Here is a 25,152-nt window from a genome sequence, read left to right on the forward strand (position 1 = left end):
AGCATTTGTGTACAAAGGGATTTAGTGTGCAAGGTCACAAGTTCCCTGAAAGTGACAACACAAGCATATAAGCTGCTCAATCACACACATGGGATGCTTGCCTACATCAGTATAAAATAAAAAACAATGGCAAGTCATGTTGCAGCCGTACAGACTTTAGGTAGGACACATTTGGAACATTGTGTCCTGTTCTGGTCACCACACTACCAAAAGGATGTGGAAGTTTTGGAGAGCATACAGAAATAGTTTACCGGGATGTTACCTGCTTTGGAGGGTGTTAGTTATGAGGAGAGATTGGACAAACTTGGTTGAAGGATGAGGGATGGCCTGATAGAGGTTTATGAGAGGCATGGACAAGATGGATAGTTGGAGTCTTTTTCCAAAGGTGGAAATGTCAATTGAAAGGGACATAGGTTTAAAGTGAAAGAGGAAGGTTTAAAGGAAATGTGAGAGGTACACAGAGAGTGATGAGTGCCTGTTATGTGTTGCCAGAGGAGGTGGTAAAAGCAGACACAAGACTAATGCTTAGGAGGCAAATTGATGAATAAATGAATAGGCAGAGAATGGAGGGATAGAAGCCACTTCGAGGCAAAAGGGTTTTAGTTTAGAATGACATCATGTGTTGGCAAGAGTCACCAAAGCTTATCAGATATGCAAATGATGAGAAAGCTGAAGAACATTTCTATCCCACTTGAGCACATTGATTAATCTTTAACTGAAATTATTCAGCTGGCAATGCAACCTGGGAACAAATTGCTATGGCAGACTCAAATTTGATGTCAGACACTGAGAAGTTGCAAATTTACATCAAACATTTCATTTCTTCACCTGTGACAGAATATTTCAAGTAAGGAACAGCCCTCCAATATTCCCACAGCTGTGGGAATAAATATTTTAGGTTCTTCAGAAAAGAAGCTATTGTTGGTGAATGGAAGAGTCCAACCTAAGGGACAAGTTAAAGATTTTTCCACAGATTGAGAATAAGGATTTGTTCTCAGAGATTGAACATTGGCTACATATAACTCTATAGATTCAGGACACAAGAAATTGCCTGGCTCAGTGATCCAGGATATATTATGAAAGAAAATGCCTGTTTTGTATGACAACCATCTTGTACAAACAAAATTTATGAGAGAAAAGTTCCTCCAACTGATACAATTTAACAATTGCCTGGCTTGGCAGGAAATAGGTCCTTTGCAAAGGAAGTTCATGAGATAAAATGTTCTTCAGTTTAAAGGAATTTTACAAAGCTCACATTGGTCAAGGACTGAATCAAGGTCAACAGTCTACAAGTTAAAGAGCTATCAAGTTTCCAAGTCCAAGGGGATCATATTCTGGCAAAATAGTAAAACCACCAGACCACCTACATTTGTAAAGTTAGAGACCTAGAGGGAGATAGGATACTGGTAAATGCAATTATTGCACATGAATATATGAATGTTAAAAGTGGAAAAACATCTTGGAAGGGTGATGTTGTACAACTTGTTAAACTCTGAAAGGGTTAATAATGAGAAGCGCATTAAGCACCTCCTAACATATTAATGTCATATGGACTTGAAAAGGTTAACACCCATCATTAAGTCTCCCTCATAGCTATAGTCATATTAATGTCATACTAATGTAACTTGTAACTTGTTAAATCCAAGAAAGGATCATTAAACTACCAAAATGTTTTCCTCTATGACACGAGATCAGTCAGACTCTTTACATCCCAAACTAAAAAGTGGATGGTAGCAGCAAATCTACTTGATATATCTTACATTGGTTTTGAGCTATAGGGAGAGACCGAAAAGACTTTGTCCTTTTTTCCCCTGGAGCATTGGAGGCTGAAGGATGCCCTTATAGAGGTTTATAAAATCATGAGGGGCATGGACAGGGTGATTAGCCAGGGTCTTTTTCCCAAGGTAGGGGATTCCAAAACTAGAGGGCATGGGTTTAAGGTGAGAGGAGAAAAATTTAAAAAGGATCTGAGGGGTACCTGTTTTACACAGACGATGGTGAGTGTATGGAACAAGCTGCCAGAGGAAGTGGTGGATACAGGTTGTGTTATAAGTTTTAAAAGGCATCTGGATGGGTACATCAATAAGAAGGATTTAGAGGGATATGGGCAAAATGCTGAAAATGGGACTAGGTCAGATTGGGATGTCTGGTCAGTGCAGACGAGTTGGACTGAAGGGTCTGTTTGTAAGCTGTAGATCTCTGATTCTATGACTTTAAATGACTTTGATGAGGATTCATCGTGCAACAGGCAACATGCCATCCACAGCCAAAACACTGCAACATGGTGGTATCGTGCAAAGGAGAAAATTATCACAGTCACAGGAGGCAGTTGGATGTGGTAGGGTCAGACTCGGCAGGAGAGGCCCAGGGAGAATAAAGTCCTGGTGAGGTTAGCGTCAAAGAAAGTCATGGTAACCTCAACGAGGGAAGGGTACCGAATCAGCAGGGAGCATTGGGAGCTGGATAGTGAGGTTCTTCAGGAGCAGAATTGGAACACGGTGACACGGAAGGGATCAGAAAAAATGAGGGCAGAGTCACAGGATAACAGAAATAGAAAACAGGTGACAGGGGAAGTCTGGAACCCAGAACCTTGCAGACAAATTATAAATCTCATAATTTTCCTCTGGCTATCAAATTCTCATTTGATTTTGAAAAGGCAACACCCAAAATGAGAGGAGTGCACACTTTTGGAGTGCACAATTATAGGCTCGATTTTCTGCCAGACTGAAGTGACGTGATCATGAATCCAGTAGGTGGTGAAACCTGATCAGGTGGATCCAACTCCCCATTAACCAGCCAATCATCATAGCTGGTGGCATTGCATTCCAACAGGATCTACATGAGATCATGGAGCGTTAGCACATTGCAGTCTAAATGGCATCTCAGAGTGTCTCAGGTCTGCACGGTGCAATGCACCAAAGCAGATGTATTTAATTCATATTCTGTTCTGTCTGTGTAGACCAACCATTACAAAGACTGTAAGCTGTGCCACACACAGACAGGCTAGAAGCAGAGATGGCAGTGGCAGTGAGATCGTTGCTGTCAGCTCCATCATGCCAATGCAAGATCAGAAGGACATTGCTGAAAATTCCCAGAAGGCAGGCTCACGATTGTAGATAGGAAGGTACACAGGAATATTCAAAGTACCTCTGCCAATGTACATTGTATCTGGTGTCATGCCCACTGTTCTACAGCTGTCAGCAAATGTAGAAATGTATAAAATTCCAATGAGGCCACCAAAATGAACAATTTAACTGACAACATACTAGGCCTCATCCTTAGCAATCTGCCAGCTGCAGATGCATCTCTCGATGACAGTGTCGGTAAGAATGACTATGACACAATCCTTGTGGAGTCCTGCCTTCATATTGAGAATACCCTCCATAATGTGTTGTATTATCACTGTGCTAAATGGGACAGACTTTGAACAGATCTAGCAATGCAAGACTGGGCATCCATGACAATGCTCCATGACTGTGTGGCCAAATTCCACCCAAGCTCCGTTTACAAGTCTGCTGCTGACTCCACAGTTGTAGGTTGGATCTCAAACAATGTTGAGACAGAATTTGGGAAAGAGATTGAGTGTTGAGCAGCATGGTGTAAAGACAACAATCTCTCCATCAATATCACCAAAATGAAGGAGCTGGTCATTGACTTCAGGAAGCGGATTTCCCTGTCTGCATCAATGGTGCTGAAGTGGAGATGGTCAAGGGCATCAAGTTCCTGGGAATGGAGCATATACCAACAATCTGTCCTGGTCCACCCAATGGTCAAGAAAGCACAACAATCCTCTACTTCCTCAGGAGGCTCAGTATTTTCAGTAAGTCCATAAGGACACTTCCAAAGTTTTATAGATGCACCACAGAAAGCATCCTATCTGGATGTGTCACAGTGTGGGTTGGCAACTGCACTTCCCAAAACTGCTAAAAACTACAGAGTGTGAAGAACACAGCCCAGTCCATCACACAAACCAGCCTTCCAATCATTGACTCCATCTAGACTCCTCGCTGCCTCAGGAAAGTAGCCAACATAATCAAAGACCCCTCTCTTCCACCCTCTTCTAATATGCAGAAGATATAAAAATGTGAATACACATATGAACCATTTCAAGAACACTCTGTTCCCCGCTGTTATCAAACTTTTAAACAGACCTCTCAAATGTTAATTCTAATCACACTCACTCTACCTTCTCTGCAGCTGTAACACTGTATTCTGCATTCTGTTCGGATATCCTGATGCACTTTGTATGGTACGAACTGCCTTTAGAGCATGCAAAACAATACTTTTCACTGTATCTTGGTATATATGGTACCAATAAATCAAATATATCAAACAAACAAATAAATCTGCAACCTCATCGCCCAACATGTTCCCCCACTCAACCATTGCCATCAAGTCAGGAGATCAACCCTGTTTCAACAGAGAATGCAGGAGGACATGCCAGGAGCAGCACCCAGCATGCCGAACAATGAGTTATCAACCTGGTGAAGCTATCAAACAGGTTGTGTGCCAAACAGAATAAGCAGCAAGTGATAAACAATGCTAAGTAATCCCACAGCCAATACATCAGATCTGGGTACTGCAGTCCTGCCATGTCCAGTCGTGAATGGTGGTGAACAATCAAACAACACACTGAAGGTGGAAGCTCCACAAATATCCCCATCCTCAATGATGGAAGAGCCCAGCACATCAGTACAAATGATAAGGCTAAAGCTTTCACTGCAATCTTCAACCAGAAGTGCCAAGTGGATGATCCATCTCAGCCTTCTCCAGTGGTCCCCAGCACAACAGATCCCAGTCTTCAGCCAATTCAATTCATTCCACATAATATCAAGAAATGATTGGAGACACTGGATACTGCAGAGGCTGCAGGCCCTGACAACATTCCAGCAATAGTACTAAAGACTTGTGCTCCAGAACTTGCCGCTCCCTAAGCAAAGTTGTTCCAGTTCAGTTATGACATTGGCATCTGCCCAACAATGGAAATTTGCCCAGATATATCCTGTACATTGAAGTCAGGATAATTTCAACCCAGCCAGTTACCATCCCATCAGTCTACTCTCTATCATCAGTAAACTGATGGAAGGGGTCATCATCAGTGCTATCAAACAGCACCTGCTCAGCAATCACCTGCTCAGTGACACGCAGTTTGGGTTCTGCCAGGGCCACTCAACTCCTGACCTCATTACAGTCTTGGTTCAAACATGGACAAAAGAGCTGAATTTCAGAGGTGAAGTGAGAGTGACAGCCCTTGATAATCAAAGTCACATTTGACTAAGTGTAGCATCAAGGAGCCCTGGCAAAACTGGAACCAATGGGAATTGAGGGCAAACTCTCTGCTGGTCAGAGTCATACTTGATACATAGGAAGGTGGTTGAGTCATCTCAGCTCCAGGATATCTCTGCAGGAATTCCTCAGGGTAGTGTCCTAGGCCCAATCATCTTCAGCTGCTTCATCATGACCATCCCTCCATCATAAATTCAGATGTGGGGATAATCTCTGATGATTGCACAATGTTCAGCAGCATTCGTGGCTCCTCAGATACGAAAGCAGTCCACATTCAAATGCAACAAGATCTGGACAATATTCTGGCTTGGGCTAATAAATGGTAAGTAACATTTGTGCCACACAAGTTCTAGGCTATGACCATCTCCAATAAGAGATTATCACTAAATTCCCCACTATCAACACCCTGGAGTTAACGTCGACTAGAAATTCAACTGGACTCACCACATGAAGACAGTGACTACAAGAGCAGGTCAGAGGCTAGGAATGCTGCAGCAAGTAACTCACGTCATGACTCCCCAAAGACTGTCCACCATCTATGAAGCACAAGTCAGGAATGTGATTGAATACTTCCCACTTGTCTGGATGAATGCAGCTTCAAAAACACTCAAAAAGCTGGACACCATCCAGAACAAAGCAGCCTACTTCACTGGCACCACATCCACAAGCATCCACTCCCTCCACCTCAGGTTTTCAGTAGCAGCAGTGTATACTATTTACAAGACACTGCAGAATGTTACCAAAGAGGATTCTGGGTAATCCAAGATGGAGGACGGTAAAATTTCTGGCTGTAACAGCTGCTCCTTTTTTGAGGTATTTAGGTGTTGGAGGTGATTTCCTCAAATTCCCAGTGCAGCAAATTACTGCTTAAAATACTGTTGCAATTGTTTTGGAACTTTGGAGAAAGAAAAGTCAAAACAACAGCATTTTTAAAAGGGAGAGGAACAGACAAAGGAAGCATATGGTGAGGTCAGTGCAAGAGAGAGAGAGAAAGAAAGAAACCTACACTGCTAACTGACACCGCAGTGAATCTGTACAGTTACTGCCTTTGCTGTTTGAATTCATGTATCCATGGATATCGGAGTGCGTCTAGGAAAATTAACAAACATCGAAATTCGCAACTGATCTTGGAGGAACTGATTTGGGAGAGGTCACAGCGCAGAAACAGATTAGTAAAAATATTTGAAGTGTGGACTTACAGTAAGTCTGCAGTAGTTAGTAGAGTGGGTTCTTTCTTGATTATATGTTTTATTGAGATATGTCTCTTGATTAAACTTAAAAATATAAGCCATAAGTATTAATTTAATTTAGTGTTTTGTAGAGGAAGCACTAAATATTTTCTGTGTCTGTAAATTGAAAGAAGCAAAAATGGCCTTTAGTAGAGTGATATGCTCTTCTTGTCGGATGTGGGAGTTTAGGGAGAGTTTACGGGTTACTGAGGATTATATCTGCAATAAACGCCGTTGGTTGTGAATCCTATCACATTGAATGAATCGGTTGGAGTGACAGTTAGAGGCAATGAGGAATTTACAAGAGCAAGGGGATGTGATGGAAGGTAGTTATAGGAAGGGGGGCAAGTCGCAGATGCAGTCACATAGATGGGTTAACTCCAGGAAAGATAAGAGAGGTAGGCAAGTAGTGCAGGAGTCTTCTGTGGCTATCCCCATTTCAAACAAGCATGCTGTTCTGGAAAATGTAGGGGGTGATGGATTCTCAGAGGAATATGGCACGAATAACCAAGTTTCTGAACTGGCTCTGATGCAATGAGGTGTATGTCGGGTTCCAAGAGATCGATTGTGTTAGGGGACTCTCTGGTCCAAGGTACAGACAGACATTTTTGTGGCGAAAAACCTGAAAAGTGTGTTGCTTCCCTGGTGCCAGGATCAAGGATGCCCAGAATGTTCTCAAAGGAGAGAGGGGCCAGCAGGAGGTCATTGTACACATTGGAACCAACAACATAAGAAGGGAAAAGTTTGAGATTCTGAAGGGAGATTACAGAGAGTGAGGCAGGAAGTTAAAAAGGAGGTCCTTGAGAGTAGTAATATCTGGATTACTTCCGGTGCCACGAGCTAGTGAGGGCAGGAATAGGAGGATAGAACAGATGAATGCATGGCTGAGGAGCTGGTGGATGGGAGAAGGATTCACATTTTTGGAATCTCTTCTGGAGTAGAAGTGACATGTACAAGGAGGACGGATTGCACCTAAATTGGAAGGGGACTAATATAGTGGCAGGGTGATTTGTGAGAGCTGCTCGGGAGGATTTAAGCTAGTAAGGTGGGAGGGTTGGGACCCAGGGAGATAGTGAGGAAAGAGATCAACCTGACACTGGTACAGTTGAGAAAAGGAGTGAGTCAAACAGTCAAGGCAGGCAGGGACAAAGCAGAGAATAAATGGCATTTATTTCAATGTCAGGGGCCTAACAGGGAAGGCAGATGAACTCAGGGCATGGTTAGGAACATGGGACTGGGATATCATAGCAATTACGGAAACATGGCTCAGGGATGGGCAGGACTGGCAGCTTAATGTTCCAGGATACAAATGCTACAGGAAGGACAGGAAGGGAGGCAAGAGAGGAGGGGGAATGGCATTTTTGATAAGGGATAGCAGTACAGCTGTGCGAAGGGAGGATACTCCTGGAAATACATCCAGGAAGTTATTTGGGTGGAACTGAGAAATAAGAAAGAGATGATCACCTTATTGGGATTGTATTATAGACCCTCTAATAGTCAGTGGGAAATTAAGAAAAATGTTTGTAAGGAGATTTCAGTTATCTGTAAGAATAATAGGGTGGTTATAGTAGGGGATTTTAACTTTCCAGTCAGAGACTGGGACTGCCATAGTGTTAAGGGTTTAGATGGAGAGGAATTTGTTTAGTGTGTACACGAACATTTTCTGATTCAGTATGTGGATGTACCTACTAGAGAAGGTGCAAAACCTGACCTACTCTTGGGAAATAAGGCAGGGCAGGTGACTGAGGTGTCAGTGGGGAAGCACTTTAGGACCAGCAACCATAATTTATTAGTTTTAAAATAGTCATGGAAAAGGATAGACCAGATCTAAAAGTTGAATTTCTAAATTGGAGGAAGGCTAATTTTGATGGTATTAGGCAAGAACTTTCAAAAGCTGATTGGGGGTAGGTGTTCGCATATAAAGGGACGGCTAGATAATGGGAAGTCTTTAGAAATGAGATAACGTGAATCCAGAGACAGTATATTCCTATTAGGGTGAAAGGGAAGGCTGGTAGGTATAGGGAATGCTGGATGACTAAAGAAATTGAGGGTTTAGTTCAGAAAAAGACAAAAGTGTATGTTAGGTATAGATAAGATAGATTGAATGAATCCTTAGAAGAGTATAAAGCCAGTGGGACTGTACTTAATCAGGAGAGCAAAAAGAGACATGAAATACGTTTGTCAAATAGAGTTAAGGAAAATCCAAAGAGTTTTTTCAAATATATTAAGGTCAAAAGAGAAAACAGGGAGAGAATAGGGCCCCTCAAAGATCAGCAAGGCGGCATTTGTGTAGAGCCGCAGGAGATGGGAGAGATACTAAACAAATATTTTGCATCAGTGTTTACTGTAGAGACAGACATGGAAGATACAGAATGGAAAGGAATAGATGGTGACATCTTGAAAAATGTCCATATTACAGAGGACGGCATGCTGGATGTCTTGAAACACATAAAAATGGATAAATCCCCAGGACCTGATCAGGTGTACCCTAGAACTCTGTGGGAAACTAGGGAAGTGATTTCTGGGCCTTTTACTGAGATATTTGTATCATCAATAGTCACAGGTGAGGTGCCGGAAGACTGGAGGTTGGCTAATATGGTGCCACTGTTTAAGAAAGATGGTAAGGACAAGCCAGGGAACTATAGACCAGTGACCCTAACATCGGTCGTGGACAAGATGATGTAGGGAATCCTCAGGGACAGGATGTACATGTATTTGGAAAGGCAATGGCTGATTAGGGATAGTCAACATGGCTTTGTGCATGGGAAATCATGTTTCATAATCTGGATTGAGGTTTTTGAAGAAGTAACAAAGAAGATTGATGAGGGCAGAGCGGTAGATGTGATCTATATGAACTTCAGTAAGGCATTCGACAAGGTTCCCCATGGGAGACTAGTTAGCAAGGTTAGATCTCATGGAATACAGGGAGAACTAGCCATGTGGGTACAGAACTGGCTCAAAGGTAGAAGACAGAGGGTGGTGGTAGAGGGTTGTTTTTCAGACTGGAGGCCTGGGACCAGTGGAATGCCGATCCGGTGCTGTGTCCAGTATTTTTCGTCATTTCGATAAATGATTTGGATGTGAGCATAAGAAGTATAGTTAGTAAGTTTGCAGATGACTCCAACACTGGATTTGTAGTGGACAGCGAAGAGGGTTACCTCAGATTACAAGAAGATCTTGATCAGATGGGCCAATGGATTGAGAAGTGGCAGGTGGAGTTTAATTTAGATAAATGCGAGGTGCTGCATTTTGGGAAAGCAAATCTTAGCAGGACTTATACACTTAATGGTAAGATCCTAGGGAGTGTTGCTGAACAAAGAGATCTTGGAGTGCAGCTTCATAGCTCCTTGAAAGTAGAGTTGCAGGTAGATAGGATAGTAAAGAAGGCCTTTGGTATGCTTTCCTTTATTGGTCAGAGGTATTGAGTACAGGAGTTGGGAGGTCATGTTGTGGCTGTACAGGAATTTGGTTAGGCCACTGTTGGAATATTGCATGCAGTTCTGTTCTCCTTTCGATCGGAAGGATGTTGTGAAACTTGAAAGGGTTCAGAAAAGATTTACAAGGATGTTGCCAGGGTTGGAGGATTTGAGCTATAGGGAGAGGATGAATACGCTGGGGCTGTTTTCCCTGGAGCGTCAGAGGCTGAGGGGATGACCTTATAGAGGTTTATAAAATCATGAGGGGCATGGACAGGATAAATAGACACAGTCTCTTCCCTATGGTGGAGGCGTCCAGAATTAGAGGGCATAGGTTTAGGATGAGAGGAGAAAGATATAGAAGAAACCTAAGGGGCAATTTTGTCACGCAGAGAGAGGTACGTGTATGGAATGAGTTGCCAGAGGAAGTGGTGAAGGCTGGTACAATTGCAACATTTAAAAGGCGTCTGGTTGATTATATGAATAGGGAGGGTTTGGAAGGATATGGGCCGGATGCTGGCAGGTGGGACTAGATTGGATTGGGATATCTGGTCGGCATGGATGAGTTGGACTGAAGGGTCTGTTTCCATGCTGTACATCTCTATGACTCTATAACTTTGTGCTGAGACAGCATCTTGCAAACGTATGATCACTTCCAGCTAGAAGGACAAGGACAACTGATAGAGTCATACAGTCACAGAGTCATAGAGTCATAGAGATGTATACAGCACAGAAATAGACCCCTCAGTCCAACTCGTCAATGCTGACACGGTATTCTAAATTAATCTAGTCCCATTCCTCAACATTTTTCCCATATCCCTCCAAACTCTTCCTATCCACCTCGGGCAACTGTCTGTGTGGAGTTTGCACATTCTCCCCGTGTTGGCTTGGGTTTTGTCCGGGTGCTCCAGTTTCGTCCCACAGTCCAAAGAAGTGCAGATTAAATTGCACGTAGTGTTAGGTGAAGGGGTAAATGTAGGGGAATGGATCTGGGTGGGTTGCTCTTTGGAGGGTTGGTGTTGACTTGTTGGGCCGAAGGGCCTGTTTCCATACTGTATCTAATCTAATCTAATCTAATCTATCCATATACCCATCCAGATGCCTTTTAAATGTTGCAATTGTACCAGCCTCCACCACTTCCTCTGGCAGCACATTTCATACATGCACCGTCCTCTGCATGAAAGAATAGCCCCTTTGGTCCCTTTTACGTCTTTCCCCTCTCACCTTAAACCTATGCCCTCTAGTTCTGGACTCCCCTACTCCATGAAAAAGACATTGTCTATTTATCTGATCCATGTCCCTCGTGATTTTATAAACCTCTATCAATTCAGTGCTCAGCCTCCGACGCTCCAGGGAAAACAGCCCCAGCCTGTTCAGCCTCTCCCTGTTACATGGGAACACCAACACCTTCAAGTTCCCCTCCATTCCACTCATCACCCTGACTTGGAAATATAGCACCATTCCTTCACTATTGCTTGGTCAAAATTCTGGCATTCCCTCCTTAAAGGCATTGTGGGTCAACCTACAACAGGTGGACTGCAGCAGTTCAACCACTGCCTTCTCAAAGGCAGCTAGGGATGGGTGATAAACGTTGGTCAGTCAGCGATGCCCTCACACCACAAATGAATAAAAAAAGCTGCTATTCAGGACAAAAGCAATTTAAACCAGGTTTTGTCAGTAATAGTAAATATACTTCATTTATTGTAACACACAATGTTGAGAAGAGCAGAGAAAAGAAAGGATTTCTTAGTTTCTACTATGCAACTTAAACTATCCCCCTTCAAAAATCTGAAACACACACAATCAATCACAATTAAAACAGTTAAAAGGCAAATAGTTTAAACCATTTACAATGTGTGGGGAAAGAATAGAGACAGCATCAAGAAAATTCCGAAGTTCAAAATCCCAGATCAGAAGATGGAAGGTTATTATCTCACAGTCCTTGAATTTTAGCAATGATAACATGGTATTGTCTGTAAGGTGATGAGCAATTTTCAAATCGAGGATTGATCTGATGCATATAAGACTTTTATTTTTTAGAACTCCTTCTTTTCGGCTTCCTTGGTTTTTCTGTCTTTTTCTCACATGGAGACAGAGGGAGGTAGAGGAGGGAACAAATACTTTGGTGCTGCCAGCTTTAGATGTTTCCACACTGCTGCTGCCCTAGTACTTACAGCATCTTTAAGACTCTGCAGCTCAACAAATTAGAGGTAAACAGGCAAAGCAGAGACACCTCAGGATGTCCAGGCTGTTGTATCCTACATCTGACTGCTGCTGGATTAGCAGCTCTAGCCTCAGGGACAGGACAATAATTTGATGCAGATTGCACTGAAGGTAACACAGTTGGGGAAGCAGAGGTGTAGCAGCATTATGTCACTGGATTGGTAGTGCAGAAACCTGAGTTAATGTTCTGAGGATATTGATTCAAATCCCACCATTGCAGATGGTGAAACCTGAATCCAATTATACAGCCATAGAGTCATAGAGATGTACAGCACGGAAATAGACCCTTTGGTCCAACTAGTCCATGCCAACCAGATATCCCAACCCAATCTGGCCCATATCCCTCCAAACCCTTCCTATTCATATACCGATCCAGATGCCTTTTAAATGTTGCAATTGTACCAGCCTCCAACACTTCCTTTGGCAGCTCATTCCATATACGTACCACTCTCTGCGTGAAAAAATTGCCCCTTCGGTTTCTTTTATATCTTTCCACTCTCACTTTAACCCTATGCCCTCTAGTTCTGGACTCTCCCATCCCAGGGAAGAGACTTTGTCTATTTATCCTATCCATGCCCCTCATGTTTTTTATAAACCTCTCCCCAGCTTCCGACGCTCCAGGGAAAACAGCCCTAACTTTATTCAACCTATCCCTATTGCTCAAATCCTCCAACCCTGGCAATATCCTTGTAAATCTTTTCTGAGCCCTTTCAAGTTTCACAACATCCTTCTGATAGGAAGGAGACCAGAATTGCATGCAATATTCTAACAGTGGGCCTAACCAATGTCCTTAAAATATAATTTGAAATTAAAATCTCACTAAAGAGTGACCGCTTTTGTTTATCATGAAAACCCATCTGGTTCACTACTCTTCTTTAGTGAAATCAGCCATTCTGACCTGGCCTGGCCTACATATGACATAAGCCCCAAAACAATGTAGTTGCCTCTAAACTATCTTAGATAATAAGGTTTGGACAAGAAATGCTGGTCGAGTCTGCAATGCCCAAAATATCTGAGTGAATAACAAAAAGGCCGATTGCTATGCTAGTGGATCATTTCAGAGAGCCACTGGAGATCTCACAAGCAATCACTATTAATGTATCCGGGAGGTGACTGATGCTCAATTCACTAAATCATGGATGCAGGAAGTCAGGCTTTCCTGGAGGTACAAGATACAATCAATTCCATCCACATCATCATCAGAATGCCCTGTCAGCAACCAGCGGTGTTCATCAGTAGGAGGGGAATCCAATCCCTGAATGAGAAGATCATCTTTAACCTCAGCAGGTTTGCACACAATATCCAGGGAGCTGTCACCATTCCAACATTCTGGAACTCTCATAGGTGTCTGTATTTTTCAATGTCACTCAGAAAATAGAGGAACGGTTGCTCAGTCACAAGGCCACCTCCTGAAAATCAGAATAATGACACTTTCTTAGACTGATGCTGAGGAGAGGTACAATGCTAAGCAATACTTCCACAAAGATCATGGTCAACCACACCTTGGGCGTCCTGAAGATGAGCAAGTCAGGAGTTGCGATATGGCACACTATAGACAGAGAGCCCCACATAGTGCTGCATCATCTATGTCCTGACTTAATAAAAAGTGGGGGGCAGAGGGATTGGAGTGTTGTAAGAAGTGGTTATAATGGAATGAGAGGAAATATCTGATGAGGAAAAGGTATCATTCCAGTCCTACCAGGGAGAGAGCTATGCTGGATCTGATCCTTGGAACTGAGGCAGGCCAATTGGAGAATGTCAGAGTGGTTGAACATTTGGGAAATAATGATCATAATACAATCAGGTTCAATACTAAGTTGGAAAAGGATAAAAATCAGTAAATAGACTAAGATCCCAAACTGGAAAAGGGTAGATTTTAGAAATCTAAGCATTGAATTAGAGCAGGTTGATTGGAGTTGCATTTTAGTGGACAAAAAATGAATGAAAATTGGAAGAATAACAATAGAATGAATAGATATTGATGAGAAAATAGGGAAGATAAAGGAGGCATATGACATATTCCAAAATTATAATAGCAATTGAAATCAGGCAGAGTATCTAAAAACAGCAGAAAGGCTAATGCTGGAATAAGGAAGCCCAAGAGGGAAGCATGAGGAAAGGTTGACAGGCTGCGCTAAAAAAATAGTAAAATGTTTTTCAGACATATTCCTGTAATAGGAAAAGATTAGTAAAGGATGGAGTGGGACCCGTAAGGAACAAGCAGATAAGCTGTTCATCGAAGCACAGGTTATGGCAGAAGTACTAAATAAATACTTTGCAAAATATTTGAAAATGTGGGTCATGGTGTCATTGAGTCATGCAGTTCTACAGCACAGAGACAGGCCCTTCAGCCCAACCTGGTCCATGCTGACCAAAATGTCCACCTATGCTAACTCCATTTCCTTGCACTTGGTCCATATCCTTCTAAACCTTTCCTATCCATGTATTTCCTATCCAAATGCCTTTTAAATGTTGTTAATGTGCCCACTACAACAACTTCTGCTGGTATCTCATTCCATATGCATACTACCCTCTCTGTAAAAAAAGTTACTCCTCAGGTTCCCTTTTATTCTTTCCCCTCTAACATTAAACTGTTGCCCTCTAGTCCATAATTCCCCAAACCTGAGAAAATGACTGAATGCATTCACCCTATCCATGCATCTCATAAAGTTATACACTTCTATAATACCCCTCCACAGTCTCCTACGCTCTAAAGAAAAAGTCCTAGCTTGTCCAACCTCTCCCTATAACTCAAACTCTGGCAACATCATTGTAAATTTCTTCTGCACTTTTTCCAGTTTAATAACATCCTTCCTACAGCAAGGTGACCACAATATTCCAAGTGTGGCCTCACAAATGTCCTGAAACATAACTTTCCAATTTCTATACTCAATGCCCTGACTGATGAAGGCCAGTATACCAAAAGCCTTCTTCTCTGCCCCCTCTAACTGCCACTCCACTTTCAGAGAACCATGCACCTGAACTCCAAGGTCCCTCTGTTCCACTACACTCCTTAAAGACCTACCATTCACCATCAAACTCTTACCTTGATTTGACTTTCCAAACTGCAAGACCTCACACTCATCTATATTAAACTCCATTTGCCATTTCTCAGCCCACTTCCCTAGCTGATCAAGGTCCTGTTGCAATTTCTGATAACCTTCCTCACTGTCCACAATACCGCCTATTTTAGTGTCACCTACAAACTTACTAATCATGACTTTCACATTCTCATCCAAATCATTGATGTAGATAACAAACAGCAATTGGCCCAGCACCGACTCCTAAGGCACTCCACTAGCCACAGGCCTCCAGTCTGAAAAGCATCCTTCCACTTTATCCTCTGCTTCCTACCATCAAGCCAATTGTGTATCCAATTTGATAGCTCCTCCTGGATTCCATGCGAACTAACCTTCCAGAGCAGCCTACCATGTGGAACCTTATCAAAGGCCTTACTGAAATCCACATAGACTACGCCTAACATCCTGCCCTCGTCAACCTTCCTCATCACTTCATCAAAGAACTCTTAGAAATTTGAGAGGCAATATCTCCCATGCCCAAAGCCATGCTAACTATTCCTAATGAAACCCTATGTTTCTAAATGCATGCGTGCCTTATCTCACAGAATCTTCTCAAGTAACTTACCCACCACAGATGTTGAGCAACGCCACAGGGTGTTGAACAACTGAGCAATATAGTGATAGATAAAAAGAAAGAGGTGTTAAAAATGCTGGCAGCAATCCAGATAAGAAGTCACCAGGCCCACATGATGTCCATTCTAGATTGCTGAGAGAGGTCAGAGAGCAAATTGCAGAGCCATTGGCAGTCATTTTCCAGGCGGTCTGAAAACAGGATTAGTCCTGGGGAACTGGAAGATTGCAAATGTGATACTGTTGTTGAAGAGAGTGGTAAAAGGCAACCCAGGAAACTGCAGACCTGTCAGCTTGACTTCAATAATGAAAAGAATCGATGAATCCATAATATAGGGATAAGATAAATATGTACTTAAAGAAAATAAATTAACACTAGACAGTCAACATGGCTTTGTCAAGGACAGATCATGTCTGAAAAATTTGATTGAGTTCTTTGATGAGCTGACACAGGCAGTGGACGAGGGCAGACAATGGATGTTGTATATTTGGACTTTCAGGAAACATTGATATGGTTTCACATGGCAGGTTAGAAATTTGGAACTGTTTGGGATTGATGGGCCCTTGGCAGTAAGGATTAGAAGTTGGATAAAAGATAGGAAACACAGGGTACGTACAGATTTCTCAAGATCACCAGCAAGAAAGCTAGGAGTGAGTAGAAACATCTTCACTCAGAGAGTTGTTAGGATTTGAAATGTGCTGCCTGGGAAAGTGGTAGAGAAGGATTTCACAGGAGGTTTCAAAACAGAACGGATACATGTTTGAAAGTTATTAATTTAAAGGGCTGTAGAGATAGGACTGGAGAGCGGGACTAGTTGGATAGCTCTTTCGGGAACTGGTACAGACATAATGGGTTGAATGGCCTTCTGTACAGTAAAAATCTATGATTCTATTTAATGATTCAATAAAGCTGAATATCCTAAGATGAGCCAAAGATTGCTCACAGACAGGAAGAAGACAAGACAATGGATGTGTCATCAGCCTTGTACCCAACTGCTTCCAGGGTGGCTGAGCTACGTGAACATATCTCTTTCAATCTTAAGTTTGTTACTGACCAGCCAATGGGGAGGCCACAACTTGCTCTAAGCAACATATCTTATTGGCTGAGAAACAATGTCGCTGTAAAGGCTACACTTATATTTGTAATCTTCATATAATATCATCACTTCTTGAAACAGAAAACGTGTGTGCGCAAGCCCAGACTTTTTGAAAACTGTTCACAACTGTAGCTGCAACACAGTGTGTGCTCTCACAGATATGGGCTCATGGACTCTGCATGGCAGGATTACTGAGTCTCAAACAAACAGATGCAAAATGGGGAGCAATCTCCTTGAAGAATGCTTCTCAATTCTATCTGATTCTGAGATTAGATTAGATTTCCTACAGTGTGGAAACAGGCCCTTCAGGTCCACACCATCCCTCTGAAGAGTAACCCACCCAAACCCCTTTTCCCTCTGACTAATCCACCTAATTGACAATTTAAGCACGGCCAATTCACCTAACCTGCACATTTTTGGATTGTGGGAGGAAACCAGAGCACCCACAGGAAACCCACACAGACACAGGGAGAATGTACAAGCTCCACACAGACAGTCACCTGAGGTTGGAATTGAACCCAGGACTCTGGTGCTGTGAGGCAACAGTGCTAACCACTGAGCCACTGTGCCACCCATTCTGCCTGATGAAAGTAGTGCTTTCATTATGAGGAAACCATGAAGAAGACAGACCCTGACCATAGCCTTCAACTGCTCTGTTGATCTTTAGAATAGATGACAGCATTTGTATCTGTTGCCTGGTTTGTGAAAGGTTATGATTAGTATAACAATCATAAGGATAATCTGGAGAATCACTTACATTGATACTGAACAGCAGAAAATAACATGGGCTTGCTAAATGTTTCCATCATTAGGTAGAATCTTTTCTTATGACTGGACAGCTCTATGTGTGCTTTGTTATTCAGTTTAAATAAAACTGAACATCACCAGCTTTCAAAACTAACTTTTCTAAGTTAGTTGGACAATCTAAGCATAATTCCCAAAACTGTGGAGAATCAGTGGAAAGAAAGCTAAATGTTCCTTACTATCGGAGTAATTTCCTTTCTCTACCAATTTTCTCTCTTTGCTTCCTACCTTTCTTAACATATTGACTGATGTGCACAGCCGATCATCCAGTACATAGCCCAGATGATTCTTCTTCATGTGCATCAAACTTAGGGGCATCAGCACATGCACATCAAGCATGAGTCACTGGGCAGTAATTAATAGGTTCTATGGTAACCTGAGGACGCTGACGACATCGTATTGTCAATATTACCAATGTAGTGGAGATGAACTCAGACAAAGTGATTAAATGTTGAATCTTCCGAATCCATACAACTGAATAAATTTGTATAGCATTTTGGCCTTTTGTGTTTCCTTCAGTTGAGCTTCTACACCGATTTTTGACATTGAATTATTGCCAATGCACTTTCAGCATTTTGTTTGTCTTCATATTATTGATTTAAAGTGTTGATCATCTCATTATTAAATAATGTTTTACATGATTTCAAGACATTTCCTATTTGATGATCAAGTAAAACCCTGGATGGATCAGGTTGTTGTAATTTGTTAAATAGTTAATGGAATAACTCGTCCAATTACCACATCTTTTACTGTCATATGCCACTTAAAATTTTTTAATTCACGCGAAGAACCCTTTTATTTTGTAATTAGATAATGCCACATTTACTGAGTTGGATATTTCAGCTTTTTACATCAAAAACACTCCCCATTAGGTCAGAGCAACTTGTCTAAGTGAGTAAAGTAAGTCCAACTATTCTCAAACATTTTGTAAGATGGAATCCATTTCTTTTCTCCAATGACTTATGTACATGGGGAAGACCAAAAGTAAACTTAGAAAACGGCTCACCGAGCATTTCAGCTGGGCCCGCAGGGGCTGCCCAGACCTCCCAGTCACTGCACATTTTAATTCCCCTTCCCACTCCCTTTCCAGCATAACCACCCTTGGCCTTCTCCATTGCCACAATGAACCAAACCGCAAATTGGAGGAACAATACCTCATCTTCTGCCTGGACAGTCTACAGGCCAGAGAACTCAACATTGAGTTCTCCAATTTCAAATAATCTCCCTTCCCAGCTTCCGACTCCCTTCCCAGTCCCTCTCCCTCCCTTCCACCCCCTCCCAGCCACCAACCGGATTCATTCCTCCCATTGACCAACCAGGTCATACCCTCTATCTGTCTTCATCTATCCCCACTTCACCACCCTGCCCCATCACCCCCTTTACCTGCAGCTCCCCTACACCCACCCCCATTCCTGAAGAGGGATTACACCCAAAAGGTTGACTTCTCTACCCCCTGATGTTGCCTGGCTTGCTGTGTTCTTCTAGCCTCCTGCTTGTCTACTTTAGATTCCAGCATCTGCAGTTTTTTTTGCCTCTATCCATTTCTTTTGGTGACTCTGGGAAAGGGGGTCTTGATTTCCAGTGCACTACCCCTGGGAGTCCTGAGATATGTGAGCCGGAGATGTGTCATGATAATGTGGTGTGGCTGGTGTTTTGTCAGTGCCAACCTGTGTTGGCATAAGTTGTAGATAGTCTTTGCCTGTGGAATATGCCTTGAGATGATAGGGAATGCTGTCTAAGAGGGATGCTTTGAGAGTATGCCAGCAATATGCAGCCACAACTTAGCTGTTCTGACTTTTATATCTGGAATGTGTGTCATCTAGTTAGTCCTCACTATCTGGAAAAATAGCAACCTGTGTGCAAATGATGTGCGATTAGATAATAATAAGATGGTAATACATGCACATAGGCCCTTTGCCATGAAGCCTTATATGGAAAATCAAAGTTCTTTTCCTTAATGTTGAAAATCTTATTTTTCCATTCTTTCCCTATTTCCTACTGTCATTGCCCATGTCGTTCAGGGGCTAGGAAAATTCTACCCGTGTATCACAAAGATTCCAGGAAGGGTCATCCAACGCAAAATGTTAACTCCGATGTTTCTCCACAGATGCTGCCAGACCCCCCAAACTTTTCTAGCAATTTCTGGTTTTCTTTCTAATTTATTGCATCCACAGTTATTTTGGTTTTTATCCAGGAATCAGTGCCAATTAGCGAAGTTAAAAATCACATAACACCAGGTTATACTCCAACAGGTTTATTTGGAAGCACTAGCTTTCAGAGTGCTGCTCCTACATCAGGTAGCTATGACAACCACTTGATGAGGGAGCAGCGCTCCAACAGCTAGTACTTCTAAATAAACCTGTTGAACTATAACTTGGTGTTGTGTGATTTTTAACTTTGCCCAGCTCAGTCCAACACTGGCTCCTCTATATCTTGATTTGCAAATGCAGGGTATAAGGGTAAATGTGATTTTGTCCAAGATAGGACATAGGCAGCAGAATTTTGGCTGATGCTAAGTATTTGGAGGATATAATGTGACAGGCCAGCCAGGCGTGTATTACAATTTTCAAGACTGGGCGTGACAAATAGACAAGGGTTTCGAAAGAAGTCTGAAACAAAAATAACACAGAAATTGATTAAATTACAATAAATTGTTTAAAAAGGTTTTCAGAATAGCTTTTGGATTATTTTATGTCTAACTTTATATATGATTACTAAACATACCTTGTACAGTGCAAACAAACCAATGCTGTATGGGTAATAACCTTTCAATTAATCCAAAATGTTGATTTTCAAGCAACCGGAGATTCATCTAACATCTGCTTTGTGGCTGACTATAGTAACAACACCATTAATATATAAAGTTAATACATTTTACTGCATTAAAGGTACAGGACTGAAAATGCAGTTGAAATTGCTGAATAAAAACACGATTTGTTGAAGCTTTGTGACGGAACATCTTTTGAAATTATCATGACACCACAAAAATGCAGGCATGGACTTATTTACACTTTTTATGAATTCTGGTATTTAACCTTTAAACTAAGATCTACCTTTGATGGACATTACCTGGAGCCTTGAAATAATTGATGGCTTTGCAACAAATGGTTGTGCATCTTTCATTGGTTATAAATGAGTGTCACCCTTCCACTTCGGCATTCAAGATGAAATGTTCATGACTGCAGCAGCAAGTATGTGTCAACTTCACAAGGAATTAAATGGACATGCTCTAATGCCCAGTGTTATGAGAGGAGTGTGTCGACTGCTAATTAGGGAAATGCAATTGGTCTTGTTGGCAGCTTGCAGACTCAATTGTGATGTCAGATGAAATAAATGTTCAAAAATCAATGTACAATCTAAATAGCTATAGGCCAAATACATTCAAAGCAAAATAACCAATTTCTAAAAGCATTTGGCTAATTTTAACATCCTAATTATTTATGTAACAATGAAGTATAAATGTGAAAGACTTGTTATGACAGCAGCTACCATAACCATCTTCATTTATGTACCATGTCCTAATCATGACTAAAAGTACAAGCTTGCAACCAAATTGTGCCTTCTTACATCATTACAATGCCCCATGGGCATATAGCAAATTATTGATGCAGTTGAAGGGGAATGTGAGAGCCTACTGCAAACAAAACTCCATTCACAGCAAATGAGTTGATGGATCAGATAATCTATTGTGTCGCTGTCGTTTGAAGAACGATGTTTGTTCAGACACCAGAAAAGGTCCTTTTTTTTGTCTAAACCATATTGTGGGATCTTGTATACCCACTTGATCAGGTAAGTGGGGCACATCTGGGGCAACCTGTCACTGCTGAAATCCAATGTTGGCCACACTGAACCAATGACATGGAGGGGAATGTCAGGGGCCCTGTGAGCTGGAATCCAGGCAGTGATTTTTTTCGATTAGATTAGATTCCCTACAGTGTGGAAACAGGCCCTTCGGCCCAGTCCAAATCGACCCTCCGAAGAGTAACCCACCCAGACTCACCCCCCCTCTGACTAATGTACCTAACACTCTGGGCAATTTATCATGGCCAATTCACCTAACCTGCACATCTTTGGACTGTGGGAGGAAACTGGAGCACCCAGAGGAAACCCACACAGACACAGGGAGAATGTGCAAACTCCACACAGACAGTTGCCCAAGGCTGGAATCAAACCTGGGACCCTGGTGCTGTGAGGCAGCAGTGCTAACCACTGAGCCACCATGCTGATTTCTGTGGTCACCTTTCCTGCCAACTATCCTCCTGCTCCTGATTTGGTCAAGTGAAGTCTTGTGGGGCCTTGACCCAGCTGAGGCCCCAAGGACCAGGTCAGGCGCATTTCTCACCTGTCTGTAATTTTTTGACAGGAGGGAGGAGATTAGCGAGAAGTGGGAAGCCCAGTAGGGACTCCTTCCTTAATTGGAAACCTCCCAAAGTACCACCTCATCTATCACTTCCCATCCTGCCGGTCAGCCTGACCCTCAATAGGGCCACATCTCCTGGCCTCATTGAATACAAATCCCTCTCCAACCTAACTGTCTTGGCTAGGCTCCTGCCTCTTCTTCATCTAGACTACCTGCAATCCTAGTGATGGCCACTTCTCACGGGTGCCCTTCTATGACCAGAAAATTTCTGGCCTAGCAGAATGATTGCCACTAGTCAAAAATAGGATTTTCTCTTCAGATGGGGGTGGCAGTCTTATTCTAAGCCATTAGTTCTCCTCAAAGCATGAAGTGGCTGCAGGGCAGTCTATCACAGAGGTGGTCAATTTCTTAATGTTCCTGGCGGCAGAATGGGGAACCGTACTATCTGTTATATCTTACTCATGGCTAGGTGTGAGTTTCCTAAAAGAATGTCAGCTCTTTTATTATCAATTAAGATGTTATTTACCTACTAATGAGTGAAATTAAAGTCAATGGTAAGTAAAATCAAGGTTAAAGTCACAGGAACTGGAGAAAGCTAGTCAGCTCTCGAAACTGTTTGACAATTGAATTAAACTATGATTGACTTGTACATCTATTCTATTTACTCTGTTCATCACTGCCCCATGCCCCATTCTCCATGTTGTCTGTACTCAATAAAAATCTAGCTATTTCAACATTGAATAGATCAAATCATACAACATTCAGAGCCTTTTGGGAGGGAATTTCAGACTTACATGGCCCTTTTTAAAAAAGGGCTCACCAACTTTACTTCCAAGGAGCCTAGCATTAATGTAAAAACATTCTTATTTGTTCTTGCTTTCCCCACCAATAGGATTAGTTGTACTTTTTCTATCAATTTCCTGTAGGATCTTAAACATCAATTAGATTCCACTTTTCCAAACACTTGTCTTTGTTTTAGCTTGAGACAGCCTCTTACATCAATTGTTGATCATGGTTGCTTAACTACACAAGTGGAGCCATTTCCTTTTAAGGAGATTGTATAATATTGTTGTTAGATGTCAATAATGTGTATTAAGTCACACTGTTTGGGCAGATGTCTGTTAGCTCAGTTAGCTGGACAGCAGGTTTGCAACATCAGGCGATGCCAACAGTATGGCTTCAATACCACTACTGGCTGAGGTTACCATAATCGTCCTGCCTCTCAACCTCACACTTCCTGAGGTGTGTGACCCTCTGATAAACTCACCATCAGTGCTTTCTCTCTCTCTCTAATTAGAGCACAGAACTACTCTTTGAGTAGGATGTTTCACTCCTCAGAGTGACATGGTCAATGGAGAGAAAATTGGGAAAATATGGCAATTAAAAAAAATCAGGATCATAATGTTGAGAAAAAATGTCCAATTTTCTCTTTAAGGTTCAAGCAGAGAGTTCTGAATCTTAATAATGAATGACAATGACCTTATTTCCATACATTTGCATCTCAAAAATAGCCGAACTTGCTTCATTTCCGTACCGCGTCCACTCCTTCACTGAGAAACTAAACAGTGTCAATTCCTAACATAAAGGTCAGAGGGAATACCTGGTGACTGCAGCTTGCCATTTACTTCTCCAGACTTTCATGCAGCTCCTCCTCCACACCCCATCCACGCAGGATGGCAATGGCAATGAGTAGCCATATCGTCATGGTGGTAAAAACAATGACTGCAGATGCTGGAAACCAGATTCTGGATTAGTGGTGCTGGAAGAGCTCAGCAGTTCAGGCAGCATCCAAGGAGCAGCAAAATTGACGTTTCGGGCAAAAGCCCTTCATCATAAGCATATCATCATGCCTACCCTCTGAACAACTCAGACCATCTCAGGCCTTCAGGACTTTACTTTGGTGCTCTTCAATCTGTATGTTTCTTCTAGGTCACTGCATGCACAGTTTTGGTCTCCCTTATTTAAAGAAGGTTTATAGGCTTTGGGTTTTCCACCTGAACTGATCTGGAACCAAGATTTGAATGGAAAGGCTACATTGGATGGTTAAAAGAACATTAACCAGTTAAAGGGGTAGGGAGAGTTGGGGGTTGGGGTGGGGGGGGGCGGGGTGGGGGAAGGGCTCAAGTGAGGTTGTTAAAGTTTCCAGAATAAGTAATAGGACAGAGAGTTTTGAAACAGTCAGGAATCTAGCTTCAGGCACAGCGGGTAAAGGGACAACCATGTAAAGGGGAGGCAGGACTAAGGGTGATTTGATTTGATTTAATTTGATTTATTGTAGTCGCAAGTACAGTGAAAAGCTTTGTTTTGCGTCCAGTACTGGTAGATCATAGCAAATAAGGACATGCAGATCATAGGTTGCTTAGATAGAGCGAGGCATCCAAGGTTACAGCTGCTCAGGAGGTGCACAAAGCAAGATCAGCATTGGCAAAGTCAATATTATTTGCAATTAGATGAACCATTCAACAGTCTATTAACAGCAAGGGAGATGCTGTTCTTGAACCAGTTGGTGCATGTGTTCCAGCTTCTGTATTTCTGCTGCTCGAAGAGTTTGGAGGAGAGCATCACCGGGGTGGGACGGGTCTTTCATGATGTTGGCATCCTTTCTGTGGCAAGGAGAAATGTAAATGGAGTCCATGGATGGGAGGTTGGCTTCTGCAATGGGCTGGGCTGTGCACACAACCTTTTGTAGTTTCTTACAGTCTACACAGAGCAGTTCCGTACCAGGGCATAATGCACCTGGATAGAATGCTTTCAGTGGTGCCTCTGTAAAAGTTGGTGAGGATCCTTACGGACATACCAAATTTCCTAAGTTGCCTGAGGAAGAAGAGATGCTGTTGTGCCTTCTTAATTGTCACATCCATGTGGGAGGTCCAGGGCAGATTGTCAGTTAACACTCTGAAGAACGTGACACTGTCAACTCTCTCCACCTCAGCTCTGTTGATGTCCTCTTCCTTTCTTCCTGACGTCAATGATCAGTGCTTTGGTTTTGCCAACATTAAGAGAGAGAGGTTGTTATCATTGCACAATGACATCAAGCACTCTATCTCCTTCCTGGATTCTAACTCTGATATTGGGAGAAAGTGAGGA

Source organism: Chiloscyllium plagiosum, chromosome 1 (genome assembly GCF_004010195.1).
Source record: "Chiloscyllium plagiosum isolate BGI_BamShark_2017 chromosome 1, ASM401019v2, whole genome shotgun sequence".
NCBI lineage: Eukaryota > Metazoa > Chordata > Chondrichthyes > Orectolobiformes > Hemiscylliidae > Chiloscyllium > Chiloscyllium plagiosum.